Below are 20,055 nucleotides of genomic sequence, written 5' to 3'. Positions count from 1 at the left end.
CATTTTAATGTTAGCTTATGATATAATTTATTAAGACTTGACAATAGATTCATGATTTCATAATGGTATTAGGAACCCACATTTAATTATGACATCACATTGAATTATGACATAATGTTGGTTGATTTAATGCATTTCAATATGGGTCTCTGACATCACAGTTGGTGATATCACAATTATAACTTATGGCTTGACAGCAGACTATGACATCCACAATGGTGAATTTATATTTCAAATGTTCCTATGACATCACAATTGATAATTAAATCACAATAATAGGTTTATGACATGAAAATTACGGTTTAGATACTAAGTTGAACATGATGTCATAAAGGTATATACTTTGACATTATACTTTATGACATCACAATTTTAGTTCATTTTACAATGGTGTTGACACCGCAATTAACTGTAAAAAAATCACAGTTGTGTTTTATGACTTCAAAACTGATTTGTGACAACACAGTTAATCACAATATCATAATGCAGGTTTATGGATTAAAATGGCTTTATGACAACACATGGTATTATGGCATCACAATACTCCTTTATATGACATCATGATTTACTGTAACACTGCAATGTGGATTTTTATGATGTCACAATGAATAACACCCAATTGATTATGATAACACAATGGTATGTTAAATCACAATGGTCTTATGGACTTAAAATGCATTTTTTTCTTTTTTTAAACTTTTATTTAGTAAATATAAATTTTATTTAGTGAATATAAATTTCAAATCCAGCTTATGGATTACAATGACTTTTTCTCCCCCACAACTTCCCTCCCACCCGCACCCCTCCCATCTCCCACTCCCTATCCCATTCCATTCACAGCAAGATTCATTTTCAATTATCTTTACATACAGCAGATTGATTTAGTATATATTACGTAAAGATTTCATCAGTTTGCACCCACACAGAAACAAAAAGTATAAAATACTGTTTCAGTACTAGTTATAGCATTAAATCACAATGAACAACACATTAAGGACAGAGATCCTACTTGAGGAGTAAGTACACAGTGACTCCTGTTGTTGAATTAATAATTTGACACTCTTGTTTATGGAGTCAAAATCTCCCTAGGCTCTTGTCATGAGTTGCCAAGGCTATGGAAGACTTTTGAGTTCGCTGACTTTGATCTTATTTAGACAAGGTCGTAGTCAAAGTGGAAATTCTCTCCTCCTTTCAGAGAAAGGTACCTCCTTCTTTGATGGCCCCATTCTTTCCACTGGGATCTCACTCACAGAGATCTTTCATTTGGGAAACTTTTTTTTTTTTTTGCCAGAGCATCTTGGTTTTCCATGCCTAAAATACTCTCATGGGCTCTTCAGCCAGATCTGAATGCCTTAAGTGTTGATTCTGAGGCCAGAGTGCTGTTTAGGACATCTGCCATTCTATGAGTCTGCTGTGTATCCCACTTCCCATGTTGGATCGTTCTCCCTTTTTGATTCCATCAGCTAGTATTAGCAGACACTAGTCAAGTTTGTGTGATCCCTTTGACTTTTAATCCTATTATTATGATCAATTATGAACTGAAACTGATCACTTGGACTAGTGAGATGGCATTGGTACATGCCACCTTGATGGGAATGAATTGGAATCCCCTGGCACATTTCTAACTCCACCATTTGGGGCAAGTCTGATTGAACATGTCCCAAATTGTACATCTCCTCCCTCTCTTATTCCCACTCTTATATTTAACAGGGATCACTTTTCAGTTAAATTTAAACACCTAAGAATAATTATGTGTTAATTACAGAGTTTAACCAATAGTATTATCTAGAACAAAAAATACTAAAAGGGATAAAGTATTAAATTGTACATCAACAGTGATGACAATGGCTGATCAAGTCACGGTTTCTCATAGTGTCCCTTTCACTTCAACAGGTTTCCTTTTTGGTGATTGATTAGTTGTCACTGATCAAGGAGAAATATGATATTTTTCCCTTTGCGACTGGCTTATTCACTCAGCATAATGTTTTCCAGATTCCTCCATTTTGTTGCAAATGACTGGATTTTTTTTTACTGCTGTATAGTATTCTATAGAGTACATGTTCCATAATTCCTTTATCCAGTCTACTGTTGATGGGAATTTGGGTTGATTCCAGGTCTTAGCTATTGTGAATTGAGCCGCAATAAACATTAAGGTGCAGACTGCTTTTTAGTTTGCCAATTTCATTTCCTTTGGGTAAATTCCAAGGAGTGGGATGACTGGGTTGTATGGTAGGGTTATCTTCAGATTTCTGAGGAATCTCCAGGCTGACTTCCATAGTGGCTTAAACAGTTTGCATTCCCACCAACAGTGGGTTAGTGTCCCTTTTTCCCCACATTCTCACCAGCATCTGTTGTTGGTAGATTTCTGCATGTGAGCCATTCTAACCGGGGTGAGGTGAAACCTCATTGTGGTTTTGACTTGCATTTCCCTGATTGCTAGCAATCTTGAACATTTTTTCAAGTGCCTGTTGGCCATTTGGATTTCCTCTTTTGAAAAATGTCTATTGAGGTCCTTGGCCCATCTCTTAAATGAGTTTTTTGTTTTGTTTTTGTGGAGTTTCTTGATCTCTTTGTAGATTCTGGTTATTAACCCTTTATCTGTTACATAGTTTACAAACACTTTTTCCCATTCTGTCAGTTGCCTCTTCACTTTCCTGACTGTTTCTTTTGAAGTACAGAAACATCTCAATTTGATGCAATCCCAATAGTTGATTTTGGCTTTGACTGCCTGTGCCTCCCGGGTCTTTTCCAGAATTTTTTTGCCTGTGCCAATATCTTGAAGGGTTTCTCCAATGTTCTCTAATAGCTTAATGGTGTCAGGACGTAGATTTAGGTCTTTAATCCATGTTGAGTGGATTTTTGTGTAAGGTGAAAGGAAGGGGTCTCGCTTCATGCTTCTGCACGTGGAAATCCAGTTTTCCCAGCACTATTTATTGAATAGACTGTCCTTACTCCAGGGATTGGTTTTGGATCCTTGATCAAATATAAGTTGGCTGTAGATGTTTGGGTTGATTTCTGGTGTTTCTATTCTGTTCCATTGATCTATCCATCTGTTTCTGTACCAGTACCATGCTGTTTTGATTACAACTGCCCTGTAGTATATCCTCAAATCTGGTATTGTGATGCCTCAGGCTTTGTTTTTGTTGTACAAGAATGCTTTAACTATTCTAGGTCTCCTGTGACTCCATATGAATTTCAGCATCATTTTTTCTAGATCTGAGAAGAATGTCTGTGTTATTTTGATTGGTATCATATTGAATCTATAAATTGCTTTTGGGAGAATGGACATTTTGATGATATTGATCTTCCAATCCATGAGCATGGAAGATTTTTCATTTCTTGGTATCCTCTTCTATTTCTTTCTTTAAGGTTTTATAATTTTCATCATAGAGATCTTGAACATCCTTGGTTAAGTTTATTCCAAGGTATTTGATCGTTTTTGTAGCTATTGTAAATGGGATTGATCTTAGAAGTTCTTCCTCAGCCATGGCATTGCCTGTGTATACAAAGGCTGTTGATTTTTGTGCATTGATTTTATACCCTGCTACTTTGCCAAAATCTTCTATGAGTTCCAATAATCTCTTAGAGTTCTTTGGGTCCCCTAAATAAAGAATCATAGCATCTGAAAAGAGGGATAGTATGAGTTCTTCCTTCCCAATTTATATCCCTTTAATTTATTTTTCTTGCCTAACAGCTCTGGCTAGAACTTCCAGAACTATATGGATTAGCAGTGGTGAGAGTGGGCATCCCTGTCTGGTACCAGATCTCAGTGGAAATGCTTCCAGCTTTTCCCCATTCAATAGGATGTTGGCTGTGGGTTTTTCATAGATTGCTTTGATTGTATTGAGGAATGTTCCTTCCAAACCCAGTTTGCTTAGAGTTTTCATCATGAAAGTGTGTTATATTTTATCGAATGCTTTCTCGGCGTCTATTGAGATAATCATATGGTTTTTCTTCTTCAGTCTGTTAATGTGAACATTGATCCATCCCTGCATACCAGGGATAAATCACAATTGCTCTGGGAGGATGATCTTACTGATGTGTTGCTGCATTCTATTGTCCAGAATTTTATTGAGGATTTTTGCGTCTATGTTCATCAGGGATATTGGTCTGTAATTCTCTTTCAATGCTGCATCTTTTTCAGGCTCAGGAATTAAGGTGATGCTGACTTCATAGAAAGAATTTGGGAGGATTCCCTCTTTTTTCGATTGTTCTGAATAGTTTGAGAAGAATTGGAGTTAGTTCTTCTTTAAATGTCTGGTAGAATTCAGCAGTGAATCCATCTGGTCCTGGGCTTTTCTTTGTTGGGAGGGCCTTTATTACTGTTTCAATTTCTGTATCAGTTATGGGTCTGTTTAGGTTTTCTATGTCTTCCTGGTTCAATTTAGGTAGGTTGCATGTGTCCAGGAATCTATCCATTTCTGATAGGTTTCCCTGTTTGCTGGCATACAATTCCTTGTAGTAATTTCTGATGATTCTTTTTATTCCTGTGGTGTCTGTTGTTACATTTCCTTTTTCATCTCTGATTTTATTGATTTGGGTTTTTTCTCTTCTTTTTTTAGTTAGTTGGGCCAGTGGGGTGTCAATTTTGTTTATTTTTTCAAGACACCAGCTCCTTGTTTGGCTGATTTTTTGTAATGTTTTTTGGATTCAATCCTGTTGATTTCTTCTCTGATTTTAATTATTTCTCTTCTCCTACTAGATTTGGGTCTAGTTTGCTGCAGATTTTCTAGATCCTTGAGATGAACTGAAAGCTCATCTATTTGGTGCCTTTCCAATTTCTTGATGTAGGCACCTATTGCTATAAACTTTCCTCTTAACTGTTTTTGCTGTATCCCATAAGTTTTGGTATGTTGTGCTGTTATACTCATTTACTTCCAGAAAATTTTTGATTTCTCCTTTGATTTATTCTATGACCCAGTGTTCATTCAGGAGCATGTTGTTAAATCTTCATGTGTTTGCATATGCCCTAGGGATTCCTGAGTTGCTAATTTCCAACTTCATTCCCCTATGGTCTGAGAAGCTTCATGGTATGATTCTAATTCTTTTGAATTTGCTGAGACTTGCTCTATGGCCTAGTATGTGGTCAATCCTAGAGAAGGTTCCATGTACTGCTGAGAAGAATGTAAATTCTTTAAGTGTAGAATGAAAAGTTCCATAGATATCTGTTAGATCCATTTGGGCTGTAGTGTCGTTTAAGGTTTAGGTCATCACAGTGCTCAGTTTATGTCAATGATAAGTTTATGATGTCAGTTCTTTTGTGTGTTCATAATAAATGGTTTATTATATGACAAAGTTTTGCATATTGCATCTAACTATTAGTTTATGGCATCAAAAATGTTTTTATGACTTCACATTGATTATGGTATCACAATGGTTTTCTATCATCACAATTGGCTAAAATATCACAATGATGGTTAATACATCAAAATTGATTATGTCAACATTTTTTACTTCAAATTTGATTATGATATTACAATGGTTGGTTTATGACAATGATAATTTGTGGCATCTCAACATTAGTTTATGACAACAATGTACTATGACATCACAATTGAATAGGGCATCACAATGGTATTATGGCACCACAATTGACTTTGATATTGCAATGATGGTTATGGTATCAAAATTGATTATGATGCCAAAATAGTTTTTATGACAACACAATACATTATTACATCACAGAGGTAGTTTTATGTCATCAGAATGGTGGTTTATCACAAAATGATTTTCACATCAAAATTTTTATTATAATCCAATGGTGTTTAATGATATCAATATTGATGATTTCACGATGGTTCCTTGGTTTATGACATCGCAACATATTGTAATGGCACAATAGGGCATGATATTATTTTTATGGCAGCACAATTGACAAAGATGGCACAATGGTTTATGATATGATAATGTTGTTTTATCACATAACAACTGATTATGGCTACACAGACTATCATGGTTTATGACAACCACATTGATTGTGATGGCAGTTTTTGGTCATTGTAGCTCAGTTCATAATAGCTAAGATATGGAATCAACACAGGTGTCCATCAACTAAAGACTATAAATAAATTATTTTTATATACACTATGGAATACTACACAGTGATTAAAAATAATGCAACAAAATGGATGAAACTGGAAACCATTATACTTAATGAAATAAGCCAGCCACAAGAGGACAAATACCATATTTTCTCCCTGATCTGTGGAAACTAATAGAGTACCTAAAAGGTAATCTATAGAAGTGAAGTTGCCACTTTTAGATGCAATGCTTTTAAACAGCTCTTGTCACAATTGTTAAGGGATAATTTTTTCATACTATTTGTAGAACTCATATATTGTAGGGTTAATCTTATGAGTATAAAGTTGAGGGGCTGGTGCTGTGGTGCAGTATGCTAATCCTCCACCTGCAGCACCAGCATCCCCTATGGGCACCAGTTCTAGTCCCAGCTGCTCCTTTTTCCAATCCAGTGTCTCTGCTATGGCTATGGCCTGGGGCTTCAGATTGGTCCAGCTCTGATCACTGCAGCCATTTGGGGAGTGAACCAGTGGACAGAAGATCTTTCTCTCTGTTTCTCCCACAAACTGTTTGTAACTCTATCTCTCAAATAAATAAAATTTTTAAAAAACAAATAGATCTTTGCAAAAAATAAGAATAAGAATAGGAGAGAGAGGAGGAAGAAGTGTGGGAATGTGGGTGTGAGGAAGGGTGGAGGGTAAGGTTGGAAGAATCACATTACAGTGTTTTATGACAATAAAATGGTCATTTATGACATCAAAATTGATTATGATGGCATGAGGTTGCTTTATGTCATCACAATTTGATTATGGCAACAAAAAGGTAGCTTTAGGATATTAGAAGGGTGGCTTATCCAAATTAATAGACTGATATAACAATTTTAAAAAATATTTATTTTGACACTCTTGTCTACAATGATTACTGATGCCATAAACAAGAGTGTCAATTTGTTAAGTCAACAACAGGAGTCACTGTGCACTTAATCCTCATGTAGGATCTCTGTCCTTAATGTGCTGTACATTGTGATTTTTTTAACTTTTATTTAATGAATATTAATTTCCAAAGTACGACTTATGGATTACAATGGCTCCCCCCCAATAATGTCCCTCCCACCCACAACCCTCCCCTTTCCCATTCCCTCTCCCCTTCCATTCACATCAAGATTCATTTTCAAATATCTTAATATACAGAAGATCAGCTTAGTATACATTAAGTAAGGAATTCAACAGTTTGCTCCCACACAGAAACATAAAGTGAAAAATAATAGATGATTTTTTTAAATGATGATGAAATCAGATCAGACTTATTGTCATGATTAATCCCAGTGAGAGTCAAGTTGGGAATTGATAATTTCTTTTTTTTTTACAGAAGATCAGTTTAGTATGCATTAAGTAAAGATTTCAACAGTTTGCACCCCCATAGAAACACAAAGTGAAATATATTGTTTGAGTACTCGTTATAGCATTAAATCTCAATGCACAGCACATTAAGGACAGAGATCCTACATGAGGAGTAAGTGCACAGTGACTCCTGTTGTTGACTTTACCAATTGACACTCCTGTCTATTGCATCAGATATCTCCCTATGCTCCAGTCATGAGTTTCCAAGGCTATGGAAGCCCTCTGAGTTCTCCGACTCTTATCTTGTTTATACAAGGTCATAGTCAAAGTGAAGGTTCTCTCCTCCCTTCAGAGAAAGGTACCTCCTTCTTTGAAGACCTGTTCTTTCCACTGGGATCTCACTCACAGAGATCTTTTTGCCAGAGTGTCTTGGCTTTCCATGCCTGAAATACTCTCATGGGCTTTTCAGCCAGATCCGAATGCCTTTAGGGCTTATTCTGAGGCCAGAGTGCTATTTAGGACATCTGCCATTCTATGAGTCTGCTGAATATCTCACTTCCCATGTTGAATTCTGCACAGCCATGCCGTGCGGTATTACATTGTGATTTAATGCTATAACTAGTACTCAAACAGTAGTTTTCACTTTGTGTTTCTATGTGGGTGCAAACTGTTGAAATCTTTACTTAATATATGCTAAACTGATCTTCTGTATATAAAGAGAATCAAAAATGAATCTTGATGTGAATGGAAGGGGAGAGGGAGTGGGAAAGGGGAGGGTTGCTGGTAGGAGGGAATTTATAGGGGGGGTGAAGCCATTGTAATCTATAAGCTGTACTTTGGAAATTTATATTCATTAAATAAAAGTTAAAAATATTTATTTAATTTTTTGAAAGGCAGAAGTAGAGAAGGATATTCATTCCCTCCAGTGGCTAAAATGGCCAAAGCTGTACCAGTTCAAAGACAGGAGCCAGGAGATTTATCCAGGTCTCTCACATGGGAACAGGGACCGAGGACTTGGACTGTCCTCTGCTGCCTTCCCAAGCTCATTAGCAGGGAGACAGATTGGAACTGGGGCAACCTGGATTTGAACCAGTGCCCATATGAGATGTTGTCTTGCCACATGGCAATTTAATCCATTATGCTACAATGCCTGCCTCCACAATTTTTTCTATGGTAATGCAAAAAAAGTATATGCCATCAAAATTAGTTATTATGGAACACTTGATAAAATCACAACTGATTCACAAAGACAGTTTTATGATAGAAGAATGGTGGGCTTTTTTAAAGATTTTAATTATTTGAGAGGTAGAGTTATAGACAGTGAGAGGCAGAGACAGAGAGAAAGGTCTTCCATCCACTGGGTCACTCCCCAAATGACTGCAATTCCAGCCGATCTGAAGCCAGAAGCCAGGAGCTTCTTCCAGTCTCCCATGTGGGTGTAGGGGCCTAAGGACTTGAGCCATCTTCCACTGCCTTCCCAGGCCATAGCAGAGAGCTGGATTGGAAGAGGAGTGGCCAGGATTCTAATGGGCACCCATATGGGATGCCGGCACCACAGGAAGATGATTAACATACTGTGTCATAGCGCCAGTCCCCAGAGTGGTGTTTTATCACTTAACATTTTATTTCAACATTACTTTTTTTGACAAAGCAAGGGTATTTGTGACATCAAATTTTATTATGACACAATGTGTGATGATTTAACAAAAAATTTTATGAAAGAAAAATGGTAGCTTTATTACATCAAAATTGATTATTACAAAACAATGTTATGACAATGACATATTAAGGGTATGTTTCTGATACCAGAATGTATGATACTATATTATTATGGGAATATAAAGGGGTTTATTACATTCAAATTGATTATATGGTATAATGTTTATGACATCACAACTAATTATGGCATCAGAAATATTTTTAATATCAGAATTGATTATGATAGAATGTTAGGTTGATATCAGAATGGTAGATAATAACAAAAATTGATAACAGTTTCACAATGTGTCTTATGACAATATCATGATGACACCAAAGTTTATGAAAGAACAATGGTAGGTTTAGGATATCACAATTTGTTACAATAGCACATTGGTATGTTTATACTATCAGAACTATAATTGATCATGTATCAACTGGTTATGACAACATAATGTTTTTTGATAATACAATGGCAGTTTATGATTTCAAAATTCATTATGATGTCATAAAATTTGGATTATGACATCACAAATTATTAGGACTTCACAATGGTAGGTTTATGATATCAGAATGAATGTTTATCAGAAGTCAATCAATTATAACATCAAAATTAACTATGATTTCACAATGTGGATTATTGAATCACAATCATTTAGGACACCAAAATGGTAAGTTTATAATATCAAAATTTATTATGACATCACAACCATATCAAAATTGGTATCATATCACAGTAGTAAATTTATGAATTCATTAATTATGACATCACAATATATGAGATATGACAACAGATTTGTTGACATCACAATCACAAATGCAAAATCATGGTATCAGAATGACAGCTTATCACAAACCAATAGATTATATCATGATGTTTTATGACAATAAAGGTGGTACATGACATCAATATTGGTATGAAGGCAGAAAAGATTATATCACTTTTGATGATGATATCACAAATGTAGGTTTATGATATCAGAATGGTTTTTTACTCAGACCATTTGATTATACTACAATGTTATTATGACAATATAATGTTGATCTATGACATCACAATTTCTTATGATGGCATATTGTTTTCATTATGATAACACAATTGATTATGATATCAATGACAGGATCATGATAACAGAAATGAGGTTTAACATAACAAACATAATCTTCCAATGTGTTAAATGAAAATACAACAGTGGTTTATGACATCAAAATTGGTAGATGTAGCAAGATGATTGGTTTATAACATCACAATTTTTATGATGGCACAATGGTAGGTTAATGGCATAGTAATTGACATCACAATGGTATTTTATATCAGAATCATGGTTTACCACATAGCAATTGATTATAACATCAAAATTTCTTATGATAACAATTGTGATTAACAGCATCAAAATTAATTCTGATGTCATAATGCTCTGGCTGATTGCATCATGGTACTTTATTACAGCAACAGCAGGCTTTTACATCAGAATGGATTATATTGGCAAAAGGGAATTCTTATGTTATCAGAATGGTGGTTCATCATTTGAAAATTTATTATGATATCATAGTGTGTTTTATGACAGTATGATGACGGGTTATGATGGCACAATGGTAGGACTATGATATCACAATTGATTATGACAGCACAATGCTCATCTATAATACCAGAATAATTTATCACATACCAATTGCTTTTTATTAACTTTTATTTAATGAATATAAATTTTCAAAGTGAACTTTTGGATTATAGCTGCTTCCCCCCCATAACCATCCTCCCACCCACAAACCATCCCATCTCTGACTCCCTCTCCCATCCCATTCGTCCTCAAGATTCATTTTTAATTATCTTTATATACAGAAGATCAACTTAGTATATAATAAGTAAAGATTTCAACAATTTTCACCCACACAGAAACACAAAGTATAAAGTACTGTTTGAGTACTAGTTATACCACTAATTCACATAGTACAACACATTAAGGACAGAGATCCTACATGAGGAGTAAGTGCACAGTGACTCCTGTTGTTGATTTAACAATTGACACACTTATTTATGATGTCAGTAATCACCCGAGTCTCTTGTCATGAGCTGCCAAGGCTAGGGAAGCCTCTTGAGTTCAGCAACTCCAATTTATTTAGACAAGGGCACAAAGTGGAAGTTCTCTCCTCCCTCCAGAGAAAAGTACCTCCTTCTTTGATGGCCCGTTCTTTCCTCTGGGATCTCACTCACAGAGATCTTTCATTTAGGTCATTTCTTTTGCCATAGTGCCTTGGCTTTCCATGTCTGAAATACTCTCATCGGCTTTTTAGCTAGCTCTCAATGCCTTAAGGGCTGATTCTGAGGCCAGAGTGCTGTTTAGGACATCTGCCATTCTATGAGTCTGCTGTGTATCCCGCATCCCATGTTGGATTGTTCTCTCCTTTTTAATTCTATCAGTATTAGCAGACACTAGCCTTGTTTATGTGGTCCCTTTGACTTTTAATCCTATTATTATGATCAATTATGAACTGAAACTGATCCTTTTGACTAGTAACATGGCATTGGTACATGCCACCTTGATAGGATTGAATTGGAATCCCTTGCACGTTTCTAACTCTACCATTAGGATTAGGGGCAAGTCCGATTTAGCATGTGCTGAACTGTACATCTCCTCCTCTTGTTCCCACTCTTATATTTAACAGGAATCACTTTTCAGTTAAATTTAAATACCTAAGAATAATTTTGTGTTAATTAAAGAGTTCAACCAATGGTATTAAGTAAAACAAAAAAATACTAAAAAGAATAAAGTATTAAGTTGTTCCTTGACAGTCAGGACAAGGGCTGATCAATTGATTTTTTTTTAAAAAGATTCATTTATTTATTATTTGAAAGGCATAGTTACCAGAGGGGATCTTCCATCCACTGGTTCACTCCCCAAATGGCTGCAACTGCCAGAGCTGGGCCAATTCAAATCCAGGAACCAAGAACTTCTTCCAGGTCTCTGATGCAGGTGCAAGGGCCCAAGGACTTGGGTCACCTTTTACTGCTTTCCCAGGCCATAACAGAGAGCTGGATCAGAAGTGGAGCAACCAGGACTCAAACTGGCACCCATACAGAATGCCAACACTTCAAGAGGCAAATTTACCCACTACAACACAGTGCCAGCTCCACAAAATGCTTTTCACAACAGATTTCTAGGTCAATATGATGTTTTATTTTATTAAAATTGATTATGATGGGACATTGTTTAGTTTATGACATCACAAACTATAGGGTATCACATTGGTAAATTTATAATTACAGAATGGCTGTCAGATACCAATTGATTATGATATCACAATTTTATGACAAAACAGTTAATTTTTGACATCACAATTGATTATGATATCACATTGGATGACTTATAACACCAACATTTATGATGACATCTCTTTTTAAAGATTCGTTTGGTTGTTTATTTATTTATTTATAGATTTATTTGAAAGTCATAGTTACACAGAGAAAGAAGGAGAGGCAGAGAGGGAGAGAGAAAGAGGGAGGTCTTCCATCTTTTGGTTCACTTCCCAATTGGCCACAATGGCCAGAGTAGCACTGATCTGAAGCCAGGAGCTAGGAGATTTTTCCAGGTCTCCCACATGGGTTCAGGAGCCTGAGGACTTGGGGCAACTTCCACTGCTTTCCCAGGCCATCGCAGAGAGCTGGATGGGAAGTGGAGCAGCTAGGACTTGAACCAGTGCCCTTATGGGATGCTGGCACTGCAGGCAGCAGCTTTACCTGCTACGCCACATTGCCAGTCCCTATGATGACATCTTAACAATTGGTATATTACATCAGAATTAGTTTTGACATCACAGTTATAGCATTATAGTATCAGAATGGCAGTTTATCACAGAACATAGATTGTATTATGTTTTTTATCACAATACAATGGTTGTGTTTGTTTATCAAAATTGGTTATGATGACATAGTTTATGTATGACATCACAATTGATAATGACATCACAATGGTATGTTTATGGTATAAAAATGTGGTTTATCAGAAAATAGATTATGATATCTCAATGTTATGATATTAAATGTCAGTTTGTGACATCAAAATTGATTATGATGGCACACAGTAGTTTTATGTCATCATAACTATTTGTGATGGCACACCAGTAAGTTTATTATATCACAATAGTGGCATATCATATATTGATTAGGACATAACACTTCTGAAATATTTTATGGTGGCCTATGACAGGACAATTGGTTAGGATGGCATAATAGATGGTTTTTGACAACACACTTGACTGTGACATCACAATAGTAGGTTTGTGATACCAAAATGTCATCACTATGTAATTATGGCAGTATAATGTTGTATTATGACAATATAATTTCATTTATTTTAGCACATTTTGATGTATGATATCACAATTAATTATGATAGCACAATGGTAAGCTTAAATCAGAAAGGGAGTTTAGATCCAACATGGGAAGCGGGATACACAGCAGACTCATAGAATGGCAGATGCCCTAAACAGACTCTTGCCTCAGAATTAGCCCTTAAGGCATTCAGATCTGGCTGAAGAGCCTATGAGAGTATTTTAGGCATGGAAAGCCAAGACACTCTGGCAAAAAAAAAATCTCTGTGAGTGAGATCCCAGTGGAAAGAACGGGCATCAAAGAAGGAAGTACCTTTCTCTGAAGGGAAGAGAGAACTTTCACTTTGACTATGACCTTGCCTAAATAAGATCAGAGTTGGCAAATTTAAAATGCTTCCATAGCCTTGGCAACTCATGACAAGAGCCTCTGGTGATTACTGACGCCATAAACAAGAGTGTCAATTTGCTAAATCAACATCAGGAGTCACTGTGCACTTACTCCTCATGTAGGATCTCTGTACTTAATGTGTTGTACAATGTGGCTTCGGATCCGCACATCTCTGGCTGTTGCAGCCAGTTGAGGGAATGAATCAGCGGGTGGAAGACCTCTCTCTCTCTCTCTCTCACTCTGCCTCTCCTTCCCTTTCTGTGTAACTCTGACTTTAAAAAAAAAACAAATCTTTTTTAAAAAAAGTTATTTATGACATCAACATTGATTATAGCAGCACAATATTTGTAGTATGTGACATCAGAATTGTGATTTAAAGTAAACCTATTAGTTACAACATCACAATGCATTAAATGGCATTACAATTTTGATTTATGACATCAAAATTTATTATGAAATTACAATGGTTGTATTATGACATCACAATTTTAATGATTGCACAATGGTATCATTAGGAGCTTACCATGGGAGTATGATATATTTTTGTTTTAATAAAGCTTTTATTTAATATAAATTTCATAGGTACAGCTTTTGGATTATAGCAGTTCTTCCCCCCACACACTCCCTCCCACCTCCCATTCTCCATTATGATTCATTTTTAATTATCTTTGTTTTTTAAAGATTTATTTATTTACTTGGAAGTTAGAGTTACACAGAGAGGAGAGGAAGATGGGGGAAGGGAGGAGAGATAGAGGTTTTCCACCCACTGGTTCACTCCCTAATTGACCATGATGGCCAGAACTGCACCAATCTAGATCCAGGATCCAGGAGCCTCTTCCAGGTCTCCCACATGAGTGCAGGGGCCCAAGGACTTGGGGTGTCTTTAACTGCCTTCCCAGGCTACACCAGAGAGCTGGATTGGAAGTAGAGTAGCCGGGACTTGAACTGGTGCCCATGTGGGATGCTGGCATTGCAGGTGGCAGCTTTACCCACTATGCCACCGTGCTGGCCCCTTTAATTACCTTTATATATAGAAGATCAGCTCTTAGTAAACATTTCAACAGTTTGCACCCACACAGACACACAAAGTATAAAGTACTGTTTGAAAACTAGTTTTACCATTAATTTTCATAGTACAACTCACTAAGGACAGAGGTCTTATATGGGGAACAAGTGCACAGTGATTCCTGTTGTTGATTTAACAATTTACACACTTATTTATGACATCAGTGATCACCCGAGGCTTTTGTCATGATCTGCTAAGGCTATGGAAGCCTTTAGATTCCACAAACTGACATTATTTAGACAGGGCCATAATCAAAGTGGAAGTTCTCTCCTCACTCCAGAGAAAGGTACCTCCTTCTTTGATGGCCCCTTCTTAGTATGATATATTTATCACAAATGTATGGTGATGATGATTTATCACAAATCAATACTATCACAAATACTATCAAAAATCAATACTACAATACAATGATATTATAAAAACAAAATAATGATATGACATCAAAATTGATTTTGATGGCGAATTGCTTCATTCATGACCTCAGAGGGATACTGACATAATAAAGTTATATTTACAGTATGAGAAAGGTTTATGACATCACTATGTTTTTGTGACAATACAATGGTTGGTGTATGACATTACCATTCCTAATGATGATATAATGATTAGTTTATTACATCACAGAGGAGTATATCAGGATGGTAGCTATTTGATATCAGAATGGTGAAATGATCATATTGTTTTATGACCACACAAAGGTGGTTTATGATATCAAAATTCTTTATGTTGACATAATGGTTGATTTACAACATCATAATTGTGGTGTGGTTTTATGGCATAACAATGATAGTATATGGCATCAAAGTTGATTATTACATCATAATAGTGACTTACCTCAAAATTTATGATGATATCACAATAGTGGTTTATGATATACACTTGGATGTGACATTACAGTGATGTTTTATGACATCAGAATGGTTTGATGACATCTAAACATTTACAACAGAAAAATATATCATGACCATGGTTTGCTTATTATATCACAGTGATAGGTTTATGTGATCACTTATTAGTATATGACATAACAATGTTTTCATAACATCAAAATTGATTATGAAAACACCATGGTGTTTATTATATTGGACTTTTAGGCTTATGTCTTCTCAATGTTGTTGTTTATGACATCATAATAGTTTTTACTGATACCCTATTGATTATGTCATCACAATGATAGTATATTATGTCACATAGATTTTTGCATTCTCAATTGATTATCATATCACAGTGCTTTCATGACATCACAATTGATTTTGACATCAGAGTGAATTTTGTATTCATCACAATTGATCTTCACATCATGATGGAAGGTTTATGGAATAAAATTGGTTTATAACACCATTTCATTACATTGCAATTGGATGATTATCAGAATGTTATCACAATTGATTATGACATCACAATAATGCTTTATGACATCAGTAGTGAGTATATCACTTGGTACATTTATAATATCACAATGGTTGTTTATCACATCCAAATTGATAATGACATTAAACATTTTTATGAAATTAAAATAGATTTTGATACCACAATATTAGCTTTATATCACACTGGTTTATCATGATGTTACAATTGATACTGGCATCAAAATTGTTTTTGTGACCACATAATTGATGTTCATAATAACAGTATGTTTTATTATACATGACAATGCATGAAAATATCACAGTGATTTTAGGACATCATGATTTATTATAACACAGTAGTGGCTTCTGACACCATAATATTAGTTATGAAAAGCCAATTGATGACAAAATGATTGATTTATGACATCAAATGGTAGATTTATGTCATAGAAATGTTTCATGACATGACACATGATTATGACATCATGATGCTGTTTTATGTGATTGATCATGAAGTCACAAATGCAGACCAATAACCTCAGAATTGGTTATAACATGATAGAGATAGGTTTTTGTTTTCATGATGGTGACATGTTATAAACCAATTGTTTATGACATCAAAATGGATTTTGGAGCTAAAAATTAAGTTCTGTTATCACAATGGTAGTTTATAATATCACAATTTTGTTAATGGCATCAAAATTGAATATGACAAAATACAGGTGGATATACAACAATATTAGGTTTATGACATAACATTTTATGACTTTGCATTGCTTATTTTTTTAAATTTATTTATTTGACAGAGTTAGGCATTTAGAGAGACAGAGAGAAAGGACTTCCTTCCATTGGTTCACTCCCCAAACGGCCGCTATGGCCGGAGCTACACCGATCTGAAGCCAGGAACCAGGTGCTTCTTCCTGGGCTCCCACATGGGTTCAGACGCCCAAGCACTTGGGCCATCCTCCACTGCCTTCCTGGGCCACAGCAGAGAGCTGGACTGGAAGAGGAGCAACTGGAACTAGAATCCGGTGTCCATATGGGATGCTGGCACTGGAGGCAGAGGATTAACCAAGTGAGCCACAGCGCCAGCCCCATGACATAACATTTCATGACTTCATGTTGCTTATGACATCACAATGGATATTTTTGAAATCACAATTGATTATGACACCACAGTGTTAGTTTATGGCATCACAATAGATTTTGGCATTGTAATCTTTTGTGACATCACAAGTGATTATAACATATCATTGCTCACTGACATGACAAAAGGTTTGACATGATATTTTTAAGGTTTCACAATTGCTTAAATATCACAATTGTAGTTTATGACACCACAATTAATTATGAAAACAAAGATTGTTTTATCACATTTCAAAGGTCTATGTATGACATCAAAAAGTTTTATGGCATCATAATTAATTATGAAACCACAATAGTTGTTTATGACATTCCAAATGATTGTGATATAACTATGGTAGATTTATGAGATCACGGTGAATTATATGTCTGTACAACTGATTCTGTCCCAACAATGGTTACTTCATGTCATCACAATTCAGTTTATGACTTCACAATTGATGTTGACATCACATTTCTAGATTTGTGATCTTAAAATTTCTGTTTGTAATACTAAAATGGTCTTATTGATATCACAAGTGACTATGACATCACTATTTCAGATTATGACATCACAAAGGTGGTTTTCTACATAATAATTTATTGTCATGTACAATGTAGGTTGATGACATCAAAACCATGGCTTAGTACATCAACATTTATTATGAGAAACAACAGGTTTGTATATGACATCACACTAATTGTAACTCACTATGGTGGTTTATGGCATCTCAATCATTGTTTATATTCACAATTTATTGTGAGAACACAATGGTTGGTGTATGAAATCACAACGTAGGTTTATGGCATCACAATATTTGTTTACAGCATCACAATCACTTATTATGACATCATGATGCCAGTTTAAACACTAGATCATAATATCAGAATGCCGGCTTTATAAATATTACAATGGGTTTCATTTTACTTAACAATTGATTTTGCCCATTAAACAGTAGAATTAAGACATCACAGTGGTTATCCGGATATCACAATTGTGACATCATAATTGTTTTCATGTCATAATGATGGAAGATTCATGACAGTTATATTATCACAATGATGTTTTATGTCATCACAATTGATTAAGTCAAAACCATGCCAGATTTAGAATATAACAATGGGGGGGCGGAGCCAAGATGGCGGAATAGTGAGGGCGCGCACCGATAGTCCGGGAAAATTTAGTTTAATAAAAGGGGAGTTACGGTAGCCGCAGAAAAAAGAACCAGGAAAAAATTGCACGGGAATCGTGAATCGGAGGACCTACTGGGAGAACAAGGTCGCCCACCGCGCGGAAGCCAAGTCGCGGGACCGAGCCGCAGAAGCCCCAGGGTCTGCACGCCAGTGCTCCAAGGGGAGTGCATGCCACACAGACAACAGCGGGGAGACTTGGGACGCTCAGGGCTCCGAGTCCACACATCGGCGCTGGAAGGGGAGGTGAGCTCAATAACCCGAGACATTGGTGGGGAAACGGGGGTCAGAATCTAGAGGGGGGCCGGAAAGTGCAGCAAACTCAATACCGGAAAGAAGGAAAAAAAAAGCTTCGGGGTTTCTCTTCCCCCTAACCTTGCAAAGGTTACAAGGCTGCAAGGCTTGAAGAATTCCCAAGAGACAAAGAGCAGGCCTCCTCTCTGGATTTACATATCAATGGGGGAGAGCTAAGGAACTGAGTCACTACAATTCAGTAGCCTAGGCAACCCAGTGGGAGTCCAGAGGAGCCAAAGACTGGAAGCTAAATACCATCAATTCTGCACAGCCGTGCCCTGCGGTGTTACTTACCCCCTGAATAAATAAAATAAATAAATAAATAAAAAGAGAGAGATTTACCACGCATAACCTGAGGGTGTCACCTTTGCACACCCTTAACCAGGAAGAACCAGGCAGAGCTCTCAGGCCGCACCCATCTCAAGCCTCCAAGGCTCCTCCAACAGCAGGCAGTCCACTTAACACGGACACAGTATAAAAAAAAAAAAAAAAGAAAGAAAAAAAAAAACGCACAGTGACGCAAGAAGAATTAACTATGCCGAGTAACAAACACAGAAATAGAGGGAGCAAGATCAACGATGACACTATGATGCCTCCAAATAAGCAAAACACCCCAAGCCAAGAGTATGAAGATGATGAGATAGAAGAAATGCAAGATACGGATTTCAAAAAATTTATGATAAGAACATTTAGAAGTTTTCAAAAGCAAATCCTTGAACTACAGAAATCCTTAATGGACAAGATTGAAAATCTCTCTCGTGAAAACGAAATTTTAAGGAAGAGTCAAAATGAAACTCAGAAACTAGTAGAACAGGAAAGTGTTATAGTGAAGAGAAATCAAAATGAAATGAAGAGCTCAATAGATCAAATGACAAACACATTAGAAAGCCTTAAAAACAGAATGGGTGAAGCAGAAGAGAGAATATCGGACTTAGAAGATAGAGCACAGGAAAACATACAGTCAAACCAAAGAAAAGAAGAGGAAATTAGAAACCTAAAAAATATTGTTGGGAATCTACAGGATACTATTAAAAAAACCAACATTCGAGTTCTAGGAGTTCCTGAAGGCATGGAGAGAGAGAAAGGATTGGAAGGCCTTTTTAGTGAGATACTAGCAGAGAACTTTCCAGGTTTGGAGAAGGACAGAGATATCCTAGTACAGGAAGCTCATAGAACCCCCAATAAACATGACCAAAAGAGATCCTCACCACGACACGTGGTAATTAAACTTACCACAGTGAAACATAAAGAAAAGAT

At 36.1% G+C, this 20,055-nt stretch overlaps 1 long non-coding RNA gene across 1 annotated transcript in view; it reads right to left on the bottom strand.

Annotated features, from left to right (window-relative positions):
- LOC138846874 (uncharacterized) overlaps nt 1–20,055 on the bottom strand; it is a 121,059-nt gene that overhangs the window by 79,895 nt on the left and 21,109 nt on the right. The window lies entirely within an intron of this gene.

Source organism: Oryctolagus cuniculus, chromosome 19, assembly GCF_964237555.1.
Source record: "Oryctolagus cuniculus chromosome 19, mOryCun1.1, whole genome shotgun sequence".
NCBI classification, from domain to species: domain Eukaryota; kingdom Metazoa; phylum Chordata; class Mammalia; order Lagomorpha; family Leporidae; genus Oryctolagus; species Oryctolagus cuniculus.
Note: the sequence above shows the minus strand (reverse complement) of the source record. Positions and strands in the feature narration are given on the sequence as shown.